We start from the raw sequence: 18,212 nt of genomic DNA, 5'->3' as shown, positions 1-18,212 counted from the left end.
AAATGGCAGAGAGAAATCTGGTAAGGCGAGTACTGGCATGGTGATCATGGCCTGTTTCAGTTTCTGGAACGCTGTTGTCGCGGCATCTGTCCAGACAAAACCTTTCTTGCTCAAGAGAGATGTCAATGGTTTTGTGATAATGCTGTAATTTCGTACAAACTTATGTAATATCCAGTGAGACCTAGAAATGCTCGTAGTTTGGTTGGGGACGATGGCTGGGGCCAGTGCTGAATTGCATCAGTTTTATCAGTTTCAGTTGCCACGCCCTCCGCTGAGATCACATGCCCCAAATAGTTGGTGGATGGTCTAGCGAACGAGCATTTGGAAAACTTGGCATACAGCTGATGCTGGCGAAAAGTAGCAAACACTTGTCAGATGTGTTGCAAATGTTCATCAAATGATGGACTGTAGGTCAGAATGTCATCCAGGAAGGCGATGACATACTTGCTGGTGGCTGGGGCAAACACATAGTTCATCAAGCACTGAAAAGTGGGTGGGCCATTTGTCACACCTAAAGGCATCACACGGAATTGAAAGTGGCCATGATGGCTCTTGAAAACTGTTTTGGCTTCATCTTCTGGGCGCATGCGAATCTGGTGATAGCCTGCTCGTAGGTCAATTTTGGAGAAGAAACGGGCGCCAGCCAGCTCGTCGAGTAATTCGTCAATGACAGGCAACGGAAACTTGTTCTTAATAGTGATGGCATTCAGTCGACGGTAATCAATACAGAAGCGCCACGTACCATCCTTTTTCTTTACGACCAGAACAGGTGCAGCAAAGGGGCTAATGCTTGTTGCGATCAGACCTGCTTGGAGCATCTCAGCGACTTGGCGTTCGATCTCATCCTTCTGTAATGGAGAGTACCGGTAGGGGCTGACATTTGGTGGAGAGAAGCCGGGCTCGAGATGGATGGCATGATCAAACTCACGGTGTGGTGGCAGGGTTTTGGGATCTTGAAAGACATCAGTATACTCATCCAGGAGAGCTTGCAGTTGTGGAGGTATGTGTTCTTCAGATGACTGAGTGTGATCGTCAGGTTGAATTACTGCCAGTGCCCACACATCGTTCCCCTGAATCCACTTCGACAGCTGATCTGCTCGCATTTCTGTCAATGTTGGCTCTGTTGGAGTGCGCACGCCTTGCAGTTTGGTGTTAACATTTCTGTGTCTGAATTCCATCGTCTTGAGTCCCACTGACAGTTCATTGGACTGAATTCCACGAGCCAATCGACACCCAAGACTGCATCATATGCACCCAACTCAAGCAGGCGCATGTCTGTGCTAAATATGTTGCCCTGGCACCACCATGTCAGTTGAGATACCTGTTGGTTGGATTGCATTACTTCCAGGATGATACAACATGCACGCTCTGCGAATGACGAGTTGACAAACGTGTGCGTACTGCCTGAATCCACCAACAATAACATGACCTGATTGCCAACCAATGCTCGGAGTGTCATGGTACCGGACGATTCTGTTCCTGCCACAGCATGAACTGAAATTTGACAACAAGCCACTAGTAGAAAAAGGGTCAAATGTGAAGCACATTAGTGCCGGTTTGAATTTGAGCCGGCACTAATGTGACCATTAGTGCCGGTTCCAACGGCTAGGCGAGCGGGCATCATTAGTACCGGTTCGTGTGTAACCTTTAGTACCGGTTCATGCCACGAACCGGTACTAATGAGGCTGTGTCAGGCTATGGTCGGTCTGGGGCCCCCACGAAGACCTTTAGTACCGGTTCATGCCATGAACAGGTACTAGAGTTTCTTTGTAAGCTGATTTTTCGTCCCACCTCGCCAAGAGAGAGGCAGTATGAGCGGTTTATAAGCCGTGAGTGCACAGACAATGACGAAGAGTTGCAATGCTCACCTACATGTTGATTAGCTTCAAGCCTTGCGAAATAGCATAGATTGCACTGAGCTATGTGCAGTGCAGTCTACACTATTCCGAATGGCTTGAAGCAAATTAACCAGCATTGCACCTTTTTTTATTTTTAATAACTTATTTGAACTCTGGACTTCTTTTCTGTTCAGTATGCAGCATTCAAAGCGACGTCATCAATTTCCAACATGTTCTGACATCATTTGTTGTTTTTCGGTCATTTAACACATGTACTAACTACACTATTCCGAATGGCTTGAAGCAAATTAACCAGCATTGCACCTCTTTTTATTTTTAATAACTTATTTGAACTCCGGACTTCTTTTGTGTTTAGTATGCAGCATTCAAAGCGACGTCATCAATTTCCAACATGTTCTGACATCATTTGTTGTTTTTCGGTCATTTACCTAATTGTTTAGAGAGCTAAATGACCGTCAAATTGAAAATCACTACGAAATGAATCCTGAAAATGTTGAAACTTGGCATGGTATCATCATATCACCCGCATTTCTCCTGAAATTGTGACGAGGGTGAGAGGAGTAGCCGTCGCCGCCGCCGTCGCTCCCGCTTGTCAGCGGCGCGGCCGCTGGAGGATGACAACCTCCTCTCTGAGATCCTCCTCCGCCTCTCGCCGGATCCGTCCTCCCTCCCTCGCGCCTCCCTCATCTCCAAGCGTTGGCTCGGCCTCATCTCTGACCCCGGCTTCTCCCGCCACTTCCATCTCCACCACCGCCGTGACCCTCCTCTCCTTGGTTTCTTCGACCCTTTCAATTTAAAACCTATAATGGATCCCCCCAATCGTGTCCCGGATGGCCGCTTCTCCTTGTGCCTCCACGGCAAGAATGGCGACGGCATCTTCATGCCCTTGCGATCCCGCCATGGCCTCCTACTCATCTACCAATTAGCGCGGTACCAGCTCTTGGTGTGGGATCCCTTCAACGTCGACCTACACCGCCTAGCCGTTCCCCCAGAGTTCGATCGGCTCGAGGCCCCGTTCAAAGGGGCGGTTTTTCACGCCGCCGGAGACATTCAACACTTCCGGGTGGTCTTGGTAAGCACAGAGACAGACGAGAAGCAACATACACGGGCCTTCGCCCGCATTTACTCGTCGGAGACTACCAAATGGGGTGATCGCATATCAACACCACTTCCATCCAAACTTCCCACCAACAGTCACATGTACTTTACCATGGGTGTGCTAGTTGGGCATTCCCTTTACTGGTTGTTCAATGACAGATCGGCAAAAACTCTACTCTTGGATGGCATACTTGAGTTTGATTTGGAGAAGCAGATCCTAGCTGTGAAACCAGTACCGGTGGGTATTCCCAAGGAAAACATGTGTCGATTCCAAGTTATGCAGGCAGAGGGTGGTGGCCTTGGCATTCTATTTCTGTCAAATTTCAGCGCCCAATTATGGAAGGTGGAGACCGATTGTGATGGTGCTGCTTCATGGGTGCTAGGAAGAACTGTTGAACTGGATAAGCTACTTTCCATTAATTCAAGGAAGAAGAGGAAATGGCACCAAAGTATAGAGGGGTTTTGCTGAGTACAATAATGTGCTGCTGCTATGGACACCTACCGACCTCTTCATGATCCAGCTTGAGCCACTGCAGTTCAAGAAAGTTTCCAAGACCAAGAAGTGGGTTTGTTATCATCTGTTTGAAAGTCTTTATGCTGCAGGTAATAGCATATGCCTTTACATTGTAGTAGGTATAGCAAAATCAAGATAATATCTATAATTCGTTGATTAAATGATGTTCACATCCTTTCGTGTTAAGATAACAAGTGTAACTAGTTCCATATAAATCGGTTCTTTTGTTGATGGATGATCTCCTCAACATATAGCGATGGAGTCTTCTTTTTGGATGTTTGTGTGGTGGTGTTCTATGTGATGTTTATGATTTGGAAAGAATATATTTTACTGTAGCTAACCAGTTCTGCTCTCTGGAGAGGTGATTCTACTCTACCGTTATTTGAGTTCCCTTAGTTGAAACCACTTGTGCATCTCATTTGTCAAAAATAAAATAAAATTTAGCAATGTTGTTTTTTGCTATTCTCATACTCTTATTGTGGAGCGTGCTTAAGCATACTTCTCCCTTCAGGTTAGCTAATTGTCTGAGTGTGCATATTCTTCATTTTTTATGGCAATAGTGAGTATTTATTGTTTCAAGAATATTCTCTTTCTTAGAGAGTAGGGGTTTTGTTTATTTACTCGTCATGATGTATCAAACCTGAGTTATTTTCCTCAAATTACATATGTGAGTTTATCCAAATATCTCATCAATGCCCAATAATCTGATACAACTGGTAGTATTAGTGCATAGCTGTAGTGCAGATGTTTCTCAAGATGAGATACATAATGGTTGGAATTTCCCCTTGTAGGAATGAGCATTGGTGGTGGACATGATGGAGCTAAACTTTTTCACAATACATAGGATGATTGGTCAAATGGATATGCTATTGTGATGTATCAAATGAGGGAGTAAGCTTATCTTTTTAGTAGTAGCAGAATGGAATATTTCCCTTTCTTTTGCTTAATTGATATTTTCTGTTTACTTTTACTGGCTGCAACATTGCATTTGCTATTTTTGTGGCTACTACTCAATAAGATCCAAGTGTGATTCTTATGTTGTCCCCTCTACTCAAGTAATTGATACCCAAAAATACCTCAGCAGTTGGCTTCGAACTTTGTTTATTAACTCGGGCCTATATAGGTTGCATTTCATATGGTTGTTCCTTTGGGATTGTTGTAATACCTAGTGCTCGGTTGCAATTATTGTACAATCTTAACCTTGTAGGCAGTTTGCCTAAATATTTTATCAGCATATTTTTGTTTGTCATTCTAACTCACTTATGTAATCTCCTTCTAGTGTTTTTTTTAGATGTTGATATTTTCTCGAGTTATGGACCGTCAATTGTATGATCGAAGGGTCCACATTCATCGAGGTTTTTATCCAATACCGATTAAAGGCGAGTGTAGTCAGCTGCCACTTGATAGATAAAGAAACAAATAATACCATGCTAGATTTTAGTTTTCATAAAAGCATGGCCGCAATGTCTAATAAAATGCAAGTCTTCTGAAGGAAATAGATTTTAATGATCTTATTTGATATATATGATTATTTTCAGCATCTCTATAATTTATTTTCGGGCATCCAAACTTTTTATGTGATATTGAAAACATGCAAAACATTAAAATAAATCTTACAAGTACAAGTTCGAGATAGTATTGAACTTATAATATTCTCATTATAATTTTTCACCCTTGATTTGTAACTGAATTCTACATATGAGATTTAAATCCAAAATGAGAACTGTTTACCTTATACTGTGTGAAGGTTCTATGTTTTTTGCTCACAAAGAATAGATAAATATGAATATATTTATTTTTGACCTTGGCTAGCTGGACTATGGTCTTCCCTAATACCATTATTAAACCTATTTCAAAATTCACCTTGGATATATCCGTTCTCTTCTGTCCATTACGACCACCCAGGCTTCATAGAGGTATTCCAACAAGCTCGGAGTCTCCCTTGCAAAAACTTTGACGGCAGAAGCACATCCCTTATAATTTCTAAAACATTAGACCCAATCTGAGTGGGATGGCTTGCCTGAGTCGGAAAGGGAGTTGTTCCAATCTCAAGCTCCTTCTGGTGTGGCCCCTCGTGAGGCTATGGCGATTCCTCCTATTGACTCCATGGGTGTTGCTCCAGTTGTTGCTTCTCTGAAGAACCCGCCTGTGTCGGCTCTCCCATGTCTGGTGCTTTCTCCAACCTCCCGGCCCGTCCTATCTCCATCACTCGCTCCGGGATTGAGGACTTGCCCGCCACCCCTGTTCGTGATGTGGTGGGTGCCCAGTCTCAGAGGAAGAAGAAATCTTCGATGCGCAAATTCTCGGCTAAAAGCAGGAACTCGTTGGGCTCGAAACAATCCATGACTGGAGTCTGCCGCCGCCTCGACAAGGATCTCGGGTCCATGTCTCACTCGGGTCCATCTTCGGCTTCCCCTGTGACTCAGACGCATGCGATCCGGTCGCCTGCGTCCACGGCTCGCAAAGGTAGGCGGGTGGCCAACTCGGGCGGTTCTATCTTGGAGCGGGCGGAAAAGCGGGCTACGACGAAGGATCTTCCTACCCCAGGTATTCATCCCACCCATTCCGTTGGCTCCTCTCCGGTTCGGCTAGTTTTACCATCTCTTTCGGACAATCATCTTTTAAATATCATGTCGGATGTGGGTGTGGTGGTTGATTCTAATGTCGGTTCCCCTAGTTCTCTCCTTGCAACTATTCGGGCTAACAAGGTGGCTCAGGCGGCCATTGCTAAAGCTAAAGAGGCCGTTGCCCCCGCCGCTGTTGACTCTAGTAATACTCTGGGTTCGGAGGCGGGTGTGGGAGCTGGTAGTGGCCAGCCCCAGCCCAGTTCTTCCAGGAGGGGCACTTCTAACAGAGTTAAAACTTGCGCGGCCCCTAGCAGGTCGAGTCTCCGCATTAAAATTTGTCTTATAAGTGAAGGCTCTATTTTGGAATATTAGAGTGTTTGGTGCTAGGGGGCGTCGTGACCAAATAAAAGATCTGATCCGCTCGAACAATATTGACTTCGTGGGGTTGGTTGAAACTTTTAAGGAATCCTTCTCCCCTAACGAACTTTCAGCTATCGTGGACATGGATAGATTTGACTGGCATGTGTTACCTTCCTCGGGTCACTCGGGTGGGATCTTGATAGGCTCTAATAAATATATTTTTGATGTTGTTGCTTATGACCATGGGGTCTTTTGGGTCAGTTTTGTACTCTGTCTTAAAGCTTTGAATACTTTAATTCAATATATCGTGGTATATGGGCCTGCTGATCACTCTCTGTCTCCCTTGTTTCTTAATGAGCTCTCTGTGAAGATCGAATCTTGCACCCTCCCGATGGTTATCGGGGGTGATTTCAATCTCCTTTGCTGTCCTTCTGATAAAAGTAATGATATCTTCTCCTGGCCTTTGGCGGATGCCTTTAATGACTTTATTAGCTCCAACGCTATTCGTGAACTTCCCCGAGTTGGAGCCCGCTTTACTTGGTCCAATCACCAGGCTAACCCCATTAGATCTGTTCTTGATAGAGTGTTCATCTGTCCCAGGTGGGATTCCCTCTTCCCTAGGGCTTCCCTTGGCGCCAAATGCATTGTTGGGTCTGACCATACCCCACTTATTGTTGATGACGGCTCTGTTAACCTTAGACCCCCGGCTAGATTTCAATTTGATGCCTCTTGGCTGCTCATTGATGGTTTTACTGATATGATGGCCGCGAAAATATCCCGCCTACTCTCCTCTCATACGCGATCTTTCGGCCCTCTGGATGACTAGCATTCCTGTTCCTACAACCTGCGGAAATTTCTTAGGGGTTGATCTCGCAACCGTGCGGCGGAGGACTGTCGTTCCAAAGATTTCCTTGAGGCCTAGATCATGGCCCTTGATTCGACTACCGATTTTGCTGGGCTTACTGAGGATGGCTGGATAGTGAGGTACAACCTCGAGGCTGCCTTTATGCAGTTGCACCAGCAGGCCGAGGTTTATTGGCGCCAGCGGGGCACGCTCATATGGACGCTCAAAGGCGACTCCTCACTGCTTATTTCTTTGCCATCGCGAACGGTGGGAGGAGGCACTGTGGTATCAACAGCCTGATCATCAATGGTGTGTGGTCTTCGGACCAATCTGTTATTATGAATCACATGCGGGACTTCTTCTCTACTCTGCTTGGGGCTAAACCTCCTTCGGGCCTCTCGATATCCCCTTCTCTTTGGAACATGGGTTTAAAAGTCTTGGCTGAGGAAAATGCTTCGTTGATGATTCCCCTCTCTGATCAAGAAATCTGGGATATAGTTAACTCGGTTAACCCGAATGCTGCCTCCGGGCCAGACAGCTTTTCTATCCCTTTCTTTCGAAAATTCTGGCATCAGTTAAAGCAGCTGGTTTTTGCCTTGGCACTATCGATATCTCCCGCTTGAATTACGCCGTCATTACTCTGATCCCCAAGGTCAAGGGTGCTGAGTTAATTTCTCAGTTTCGGCATATTGCTCTGATTAATAACTTCGCTAAATTTCCGGCTAAGGGCTTTGCTAACCGACTATCCCCTGTTGCACATAGAGTTATTAGCCCCTTCCAATCTGCTTTCATTAAGGGTCGTTTTATTTTAGATGGCATCCTTTCTTTGCACGAAATTGTGCACGATATCCACTCTAGGAGCTCTAAAGCAATTATTCTTAAGTTATGAAAGTGCAACTATCCCTAGGTGGTTTTGGTAATTCATAACAACATATAGCTCATTGAGCTAATGCTATTCCAAGATGATTATTTCAGGAAAGCTCAATGATTGCCATGGCATGGATGGTAAAAGTGGAACCCTCAAAATGCTAAGGACAAAGGATTGGCTCAAGCTCAAAAGCTCAAGACTCTTCATTTTATATTTTAGTGATCCAAGATCACATTGAGTCTTTAGGAAAAGCCAATACTATCAAGGAGGGATGAGGTGTTGCTTAATGAGCCTCTTGCTTCATGTGCTTAGTGATATGCTCCAAAACCCTCAGCTACTTTCCCATATCCACATTTGACCTAAACCGAAAGCCAAACTCGGTCCTACCGATTCTTTCAATCCGGCGCCACCGAGTTTCACTTGTCATAGCCATTGCCAAACCCTAGCAAATCGGTTCTACCGATAGGGATCTCGGTCTCACCGAGATGGGATTGCAAACTCTCTGTTTCCTTTTTGTAACTTTTCGGTCTCACCGAAAGAGCGGATCGGTCCCACCGAGATTGCAATGTAAATTCAGTGTTTCCTTTTTGTAACTTTTCGGTCTCACCGAAAGAGCAAATCGGTCCCACCGAGTTTGCCTCACCAACTCTCTGGATAGCTAATTACCAAAATCGGTCTCACCGAGTTTGTGTAATCGGTCTCACCAAGATTACGTTATGCCCTAACCCTAACAAAATCGGTCCTACCGAGTTGCATGTCAGTCCCACCGAAAATCTCTAACGGTCACTAGGTTTACTATTTCGGTCTGACCGAGTTTGTGATTCGGTCCCACCGAGATTGGTAAATCAGAACACATCTACACTTCCAACTCATATGTTCTGAGAGAGAACCACCTACTCATGTGTTGAGGCCAAGATATCTCATTCCTTTCATATGAATCTTGATCTCTAGCCTTCCCCAAGTTGCTTTCCACTCAAATCTTCTTTCCACCAAATCCAAATCCTGTGAGAGAGAGTTGAGTGTTGGGGAGACTATCATTTGAAGCACAAGAGCAAGGAGTTCATCATCAACACACCATTTGTTACTTCTTGGAGAGTGGTGTCTCCTAGATTGGCTAGGTTTCACTTGGGAGCCTCCGACAAGATTGTGGAGTCGAACCAAGGAGTTTGTAAGGGCAAGGAGATCGCCTACTTCATGAAGATCTACCGCTAGTGAGGCAAGTCCTTCGTGGGCGATCGCCATGGTGGGATAGACAAGGTTGCTTCTTCGTGGACCCTTCGTGGGTGGAGCCCTCCGTGGACTCGCGCAACCGTTACCCTTCGAGGGTTGAAGTCTCCATCAACGTGGATGTAGGATAGCACCACCTATCTGAACCATGGGAAAAACATCCGTGTCTCCAATTGCGTTTGAATTCTCCAAACCCTTCCCTTTACATTCTTGCAAGTTGCATGCTTTACTTTCCGCTGCCAATATACTCTTTGCATGCTTGCTTGAATTGTGTGATGATTGCTTGACTTGTCCTAAAATAGCTAAAATCTGCCAAGAACTAAAATTGGGAAAAGGTTAAGTTTTTATTTGGTCAAGTAGTCTAATCACCCCCCCCCCTCTAGACATACTTTCGATCCTACAAGTGGTATCAGAGCTTTGGTCTCCATTTGCTTTGATTTCCATAGCTTTTGGTGGTCATAGCCTTGGTTTCACAACCTAGGAGAGTATGGCGTCTAGCGAGGGAAATTATCACCGTAGAGGTCCTTACTTTGGTGGTACTAATTTTGCTAGTTGGAAGCATAAAATAAAAATGCATATTCTTGGACATAACCCCGCCGTTTGGGCTATTGTGTGTGTTGGTTTGCAAGGTGACTTCTTTTATGGGAGAGAACCAAACTGTGAAGCTACCGCGGATGAGCTGAAGATGTTGCAACACAATGCTCAAGCTTGTGATATTCTCTTCAACGGATTGTGCCCCGAAGAATTCAACAAAATCAGCCGTCTTGAGAATGCAAAGGAAATTTGGGACACTTTGATTGATATGCACGAAGGTACCGACTCCGTCAAGGAATCCAAATTGGATGTGCTTCAAAGTCAACTTGACAAGTTCAAAATGAAGGATGGTGAAGGTGTCGCTGAAATGTACTCTAGGCTTGCTCTCATCACAAATGAGATTTCCGGCTTAGGAAGTGAAGAGATGACCGATAGATTCATCATCAAGAAGATTCTAAGAGCCTTGGATGGAAAATATGATATCGTATGCACATTGATCCAAATGATGCCCAATTACAAAGATCTCAAGCCAACGGAGGTAATTGGAAGAATTGTTGCTCATGAGATGTCACTTAAGGATAAAGAGGAACTTCACAACAAATCAAGTGGTGCCTACAAAGCCTCATGTGAAGCCCCTACGTCATCAAGTGAGAAACAAAACTTCAATGAAGAATTGAGCTTAATGGTGAAAAACTTCAACAAGTTCTACAAGAGTAGAAGCAAAGATAGAAGCTCCAAGTCAAGGTCCTACAATGAAAAAAGATCTTCTAGTCGAGAGCGAAACTGCTACAATTGTGGAAGACCCGGACACTATTCCAATGAGTGTACGGCTCCCTACAAGAGAAGAGAAGACTCTCCAAAAAGAAGAAGAAAAAGAGAAGAATCACCACCAAGAGAGAGAAGGAGTAGAAATGATCATTATGAACGAAGATACTCACGGAGAAGCAAGGATTCAGAAACGAAGAAAAAATCATCAAGGAGCTACACAAAACGAAGACATCAAGCTCATGTTGGTGAATGGGTATCCGGCTCCGACTCCGACGACCACTCCGAGAGAAGTTATCACTCCGATTCCGAATATACTCAAGATGAAGGTGTTGCCGGTCTAGCACTTGTGTCAACCAACTCCTACGACATATTTGACTCAACAAATGAAGGAATTGGAAGATGCTTCATGACCAAAGGTCCTAAGGTAACACACCCCGAGTATGTTGATTTTAATAGTGATGAAGATGACTTGTTAGGTGATGATGATTTACTTGTTGACAACTCTAGTGATGAATACTATGATGAAACGTCAATTAATCATGCTAATCAAGATAAAAGGGATGACAATGATAAGGAGAAGATTGAGGCTCTAACTAAAGAACTAAACACTCTTAAGTTAGCTCATGAAACTATCTTCGAAGATCATCGAGAACTTTTAAGAGCTCATGAGAAGTTACGCTTTGAAAAGCTCAATCTTGAGCAAGAGCATGAGTTTTTAAAGGCAATCAATGATGCCCTCCGCAAGAAAAGTTCTTCCTACATTGCCACGCGTTTACTCTTATCCACTTACATGCCTCAAGTCAAGTCTAGTAACAAGAACAAGAAAGCACTACTAGGAAAAGTCCTACTAATGGCGCACCTAATTTGGCCATTAATGGCGCATTAGTGGTGCGCCATTAGTGCCACGCCATTAGTATATTTTACTAATGGCGCACCTCAGATGCGCCATTAGTATATACAACAGTGCGCCATTAGTATGCCTCCCAGGGGGCCATGTATACCCAGGTGCTTTGGCATACTAATGGCGCACAACAACAAGATGCGCCATTAGTAACTTCGGCATACTAATTGCGCACTGTTTATTGATGCGCCATTAGTATCCTTTGGCATACTAATGGCGCACTTTGATGTAATGCGCCATTAGTATGAATATTAGGTTTTTTTTATTTTTTAATTTTCTATTTTTTGCACAGGTTACAAAATGTATAATTGGACAAAATATAGACAGCACACATCAACAACAGATTTATCGAATACAATAGAAGATTAGTCTCTGAATACAATTCATCATATTAGTCTCCGAATATAATTCATCATATTACTCTCCAAATTGAAAAGACCAAACAAAGATAGAACATTATATTACAAGTCTCGAGACCGCGAGTAGCGAGTTTGTCTTCACATTACAAGTCGATATCGATCATCTAAACTACCATCACATAGAAGAGAGCTGCGGTCATCACGATGAGCATCATCACGATGAAACTCGTCTTCATCCGGTTCCTCCAGCGCTCCCTCCCCTCTCGCGCTAGATAGTGGGCGTATCTAGATTCGGCCTCGACCCTAGTGGTGTACCCTTTGTAACTGTTACCGCTGAATCGGTGAACCTGTCTCTGACACTCCTCCCAGTCGTCGTAGACTCCGGGAACCTTACCCTTGTACACGACATACGACGGCATCGCTATGCAGTAGCCAAACGAAACGTTAGTACCAATTCACAGACAATACATAAGCAATATATAAGTATGCAACAGAACGATCGGAAGAGAAAAGCAAGACATTAATAGCATCGATTACATCTAAGTTGAACGACTCTCGAAACCAAAGAGACATATTACAAGTTCATTAAAGTTTAATTACAACATGAGCCAATCGATGTTTCAGAACTAGACACAGCATCACTGCTTTCGACTCGACTCAAGGGACCGAAGCGTGGATGAAGCCGCCGTCTATTGTGGGAGTCATGAAATAACGGTCGTTGTCAGCCTGCATTTGTAGCATTGTGTCGATGTCACTATTGGACGGTTGATTTCTGAGGTAGAACTGTCCCGAGGTACGAAGGACATCTTGATGGATGATTTCCGCAAACTCCGACTGGATGCGAAAGATTTCTTGTCTGATGTCCGCGTCCTGGATTGCCGACATGCTCGCGGCCCAATCTTTGAGTTTACTCGGTAGCAAAAGTTGATGATGGTCCCGTACGATCGCCCGCATGTGATGGATGGCGTAGTAGGCACCCTTCTGACCGCCAGGCGGCTGCTTGACACAGCAGAATGTCGTATTGTGGGAGAACACGTGCTTGCCATACTTACGAAGAGGCCTGGTGAAGGTGCCTCCAGATTTGACGTAGCCGGGGAGAACATCATCAAGAACCTTCTTGACATTTGTGTAGTCTACGTTCGACTAACGGTCCGGGTCGAAATACGTGGCCATGGAATATTTGGGGCTTAGGAGGATGAGTGTGCAATGTGTGTCACTGCAGAAAACACGGAATGTTAAAAGAAAAACAATCGAAATCTAAGAATTCATATGTTACGGGGCGATTGAGGGGAGGACTTACTCGGGAAAGTAAGGCACGAGGAAGTTATCCTTATCTTAGTTTGCCAGAATGATGCCTTCGAGGTAAGAAGTCGCGACTTGCCGGTCCCCAGCGCTGCCCAAGATCTTGGCACGCATGTAGAAGGGGTCAACTATCACGATGTCCGGGGTCTTGTCGCGAATGATCCGCATCTCCATACTCAGCGAAAATAGCTGAACGAAGGTGTAGTGCAGCGGATGAAGGTTCAACATAGTCTGGATGTCATCAAACCGCAGGACGATCGTACCCCCAATGGAGTTATCCACAAAGCCCTTGCCCTCTGGCACCTTGGCCGCGAAAACCGGGTATGCCACATCCTTCTCTGCGAGACGCCGCTTCTCCAAAGAAAGAACACTGTCATGCAGACTCCGCATAGCACCGGTTGCAGCATCGAGCATATTTCTCGGTAGCATCGGCCTACCCGCCACATGCACCCTCCTTGAGATATCCTCAGGTGAAGGTGGCCTGTCCTGAGCACAGATCGTACTCGGTGCCGGCTGGCCCGCACCCTTGTTAGTCTTTCTTTTGCGTGCCTTCTTCTTCTCCTGTAATGGGACCGAGTTCTGCTCACAGACCGCCTTCTTGAGTGTGTTGGGACTGATAATATTTCGCACCTCGCCTATCTGAGGCTCGGTGAAGTCGGCAGCTGGAGGCGTCTCCTGAGAGATGAACGGCAGACGACGCCTATTGCAACTTGGCTTCTCCGCGGTACCAGCTAGATCGCGCATGTCTTTTGTTGGGTTGGGTTCTTGAGAAGGAGGCCCCATGAAGTCGCCACCGTACCCATGATCGGCAAAGTACTGATCAACGTTGGCAAATGTATCGTCGTCATCGTCGTTCTGATCCTGTGCCATATGCATGTTTGGATCCAGTGGCATAGGGATGTCCGGCACCGTTGCGCGGTCTTGCCATGGGGCCGACTTGGCGCCGGCACGACTGGCGGTGTTGTCTTTGGGGTGGTGTCCCCCGCCCCCAAACGAATCTGGCTCTTCGGCCAAAGCAGGGGCCAGCTCAGGCAGGCGCTGAGGGTCATCACGTCATCATCGTCGGCCCCGACGGGTCGAATCGGAGGTAACAACTCATCGCAGCCTGGCAGCACCCGAACCAGTTGAACCCTAAACAAGTTGGGTGGCATCTGGGTACCGTGGAACAAGGGGTTGCCCGGTTGAACAATTTTGCCCTTGGCGACATCGACCAACTCGTTGTTCATGAAGTGCAGGAGAGTGCACGGAACGTCGGCGGCGCCCTGCGAAAACATGTAGGGCGTCAGGGATGCCCAGTCAAAGGCAAGGAGATGAAGTCCTCGGCCGAGAGAGGCTTAATTAGTTACCGTGATGATGGCGTCGAGCTCGGCTAATGTCGAGGCACCGCCAACGGCGGGCGTGCAGTTGACGGAGGGGCCGCTTGCTGCAGAGGAGCCGGCCGACGTACACCCGGGTGCATTAAGCTCCCGTGCCGGCGTCGGAGACACCAATTCCGCCTCCGCCAGAGACACCAATGGCCCCGCCATCGCGTTCTGCGAGTTGCTGGCTGTGAAGCTAGGAATCGGGGGCGGCCCCTGTTGGCCGCCCGCAATCCACGCACTAATCCCCTGGATCAAGGTAGGCACAATGGCGGTGATCGTCGCTCCGAGTTGTTGTTGCACTTGCTCTTGGACAATCTCCAGACTCCGCGCCACCTGTGCCCTGAGTTCTTGAACCTCGCGCGCCTGGCTTTCCGAGCTGGTCTTTTTCTCCTTTCGCCCACCAGTGTTATAGTATGACGACCATTTTGTCGACAAGCCTTTGCCGGCCACACGACCAGCTGACGTCGGCTTACTGAGCTTATCCTTGTTCTTCATTACATTCAATGCCCTATTTAGAGTGGTGTCCCAAGGGTTGCTCTTAGTCGACCCCGCGCTACTGCTTTCAGTCGCCTGCGGAAGGAATGTGAACCATTTAGAAATTTGGCTTCATTAATTAGAATGCAACCATATGGAGCTAATTACGCGGGGGTGTATTCCTTACCAGAACAAGCTCAAGCGCCCTGGTCTTCGGATCCGTGGTAAGCTCCTTTGTTTTCGGGTCCTTCTTGTACCGGGCCCTGACAAAGTTCTTGGTCTGCTTGTCACCGTATTTATCGAAGAGGGGCGGTAGGCCTTGCTCGGCACGGTCCGCCTCCTCCTTGTCCCATATAGGCTCCGCCATTCTGTAACCGTCGGGACCGAGTGTGTGTTCCCCTAAGTTCAGCTCCCGCATTTCTTTCCACAACTTACTTGATTCAGAGTTTGCGGTGCTCGAGCAATTGATCTAGAAGTCATTGTAGTCATCTTCGGTGATCGAAGGATTTTTCTCCTTGATCTTCCCATAACTCTCACCTTTCTCGATCATTCTCTTCACATTGCTTTTCCAAGTAGACAGGGCCTTGCTCATCTTCGTGAGGGTAGCATTGTTCACTTTATTCCCTTTGAGACTTGTGTTTTCAAATTCAGCGGGGAACTTGTATCGTTCCTGCAGCTTCGTGAAGAGGAGGTTGCGCAAATTCCCTCGGTCAGGATGCCTCAGGTTCTCGGTGTTGATCGAGACGGTGCTCCGAAGAATGCACCCGAGCTGAAGCGAGTACCCCTTAACTATTCGTTCGGGCGCCGTTGGATTCCCATCGGAGTCCACTTCAGTAACTTCCTCCTTGAGGGTGCGGAGCACGGTCGGGCGCCGGTCCTTCCATTGCCTCTTCGGTTGGCTGCCATCTGTGTGTGCGCCGCCATCATCAGTGGTGGCATCCTCGGCGGCACCATCAGTGGTGGCATCAGTGGGGTCATCCTCGGCAGTACCATCAGCGATCTCAGGATCGGTGGGGAAGGTGGCGTCCTCATACAAGTGAGGTTGTTCCTCCATCTCCTGGGACAGCTCCCAGAATGCCTTGCCGCCCGAACCCCCGGCCTCATCGTTGTTGGCCATGTTTCTCTATAAATAGGAACAAAGTTTGGTCAAAAAGTTGGTTATTGTCAAGGAACAAGATCATGGTCTCATCATTTAGGGTTTGTCGACACCGAGGCATCCTAAAAGCTAAGCTTTTATCATTGAGGGTTTTTCAACGCCGAGGCACCCTAAAAGCCTAAGCTTTCATCATTTCGGTTTTTATCGACACCGAGGCACCCTAAAAGCCATGCATTAGTCACAAGTACGTCGGGGCACTTGATCCTACTTAATTAACTACTAAGATACCCCGGCCCATGCATTAGTCACAAGTACCCCATATGTCCTATTTTTAGCAAAGTCATGCTAAAATTCACGGAAAATTTCAGCATGACCTTTGCTGAAAATAGGACATATGGAGTACCCGAATTTGCCGGAACGGAAGTCAATCGACATTCCAGCAAACTCAAGGGCCTCTCGGGTGGACAAGGCAGAAAAGGCCTCCATCACAACATGGAAAATACATTGGCATGTGAAGAGGTGAAACAATATATGCATCTCCAAGCAGTATCATTCAACATTTTGGACAAACCACTACAAGCAATACTGGACCATTTCTCCCCCAATACATCATAGCAACATTACTTGGGTACCTATATGGTATTAACATGCCATTCTCTATCAACAGAAGTAGCACAAAATCATTCAAGTACCAGTGTTTAACTAAAACTTGGTGTGAATAAGATCCTCTGTCCGTACTTCATACCAATAATCAAAACCCCAAAACGTGACCCCAACTAGTTACCATAAGGTCAAATACAGTCCACAAAACCATAACAGAAATAGCACAAAATTATTCAAGTATCATTGTTTAACTAAAACTTGGTGTAAATAAGGTAATAAAAGCAAATTATCCTAGCCAATATGGGTTTTCAGGAAATATTGAGACGCCACACTTCTGATCGACTCCTGAGGTACATTCTCAACTAGCATAGTTTGTTTACCTTCTATTCCTATGTGGTTCATTACTTGATTTCCTTTTAGCCTCAAAGTTTATGTTTGTCCGGGTCATATTATGCTTTTGGCAACCACTAGAAATGTAAAAGATTTTTTGTGAACTTGGGAAGAAAAGAACCAACTTTCATCAAAGAAATAAAAATAAGATCATGAGCAGAATAGTTGTTAGGGTACTGTCATTTATAGGACCATTTAACATTGGCTAGGCATTTCTTGGCTGCAACAATCACTGAGTTTGAAATAGGTAGAATAGAATGTATTTTTCTCACTTGTGAAAGTAATCAGTTACAGCAACTTCAATATTTTGTGTCTCTGAATATTTGCATAAATTCCTACCATCATCCATGAGCAGCACCACATAGCAGTTCACAGAGCAGAACATGAGGCAGTTAGCTACTGACAGAGCTTTTTGGCCAACACTCATAACACTGATCAACATTTCTCTAACTCAGACTACTTTACACTGATCAACTGTTCTAACGAGGGAGAGGAGGAACAGCTAGGGTGGCTACTCACATCTACTTCTGGTGGGTGCTGAGGTAGGACTTCTCGCAGTACTCGGAGGCGGAGTAGAACTGCGGCCGCAGGTTCTTGAGCTCCTGCATCAAGCATGGCCACAACGCTCAGTTTAAACAACAACACAGACAGATGATGGGTATACATACAGATGGCTACTGCAACTGATTCTGAATAAATAAGCACACACACAGCTTAAACAACAACATAAGCTAATACATGTCCCTTGAAAATCTGCATGTACCTACAAGCCAAATTTGGAGCCTTGTACTGCAATGCAGGACCCAAATAACATCACACAAGGTAACTGCAACTGATTCCTGAGCAGTCGATGAACATACAAGCATGTATTGTAAGCACCAATTTGTAACTAGGCTAAATGTCCCTTGAAAATCATCATGTACATACAAGCCAATTTGAAAGCTTTCTCCCCCACAATGCAGAACCCAGTACATCGCTAGCAACATCGGTTAATCAGAAAACGAAATGATGACTACACCCATGGTAAGTAACTATCAACGAAATTTCTGTATTCATGTAGTGTGCGCGCGAGGGGGAGAGGGGGAGA

Source organism: Triticum aestivum, chromosome 6A (assembly GCF_018294505.1).
Source record: "Triticum aestivum cultivar Chinese Spring chromosome 6A, IWGSC CS RefSeq v2.1, whole genome shotgun sequence".
In the NCBI taxonomy this organism is placed as follows: Eukaryota; Viridiplantae; Streptophyta; class Magnoliopsida; order Poales; family Poaceae; genus Triticum; species Triticum aestivum.
This window is presented reverse-complemented; position numbering follows the sequence as displayed.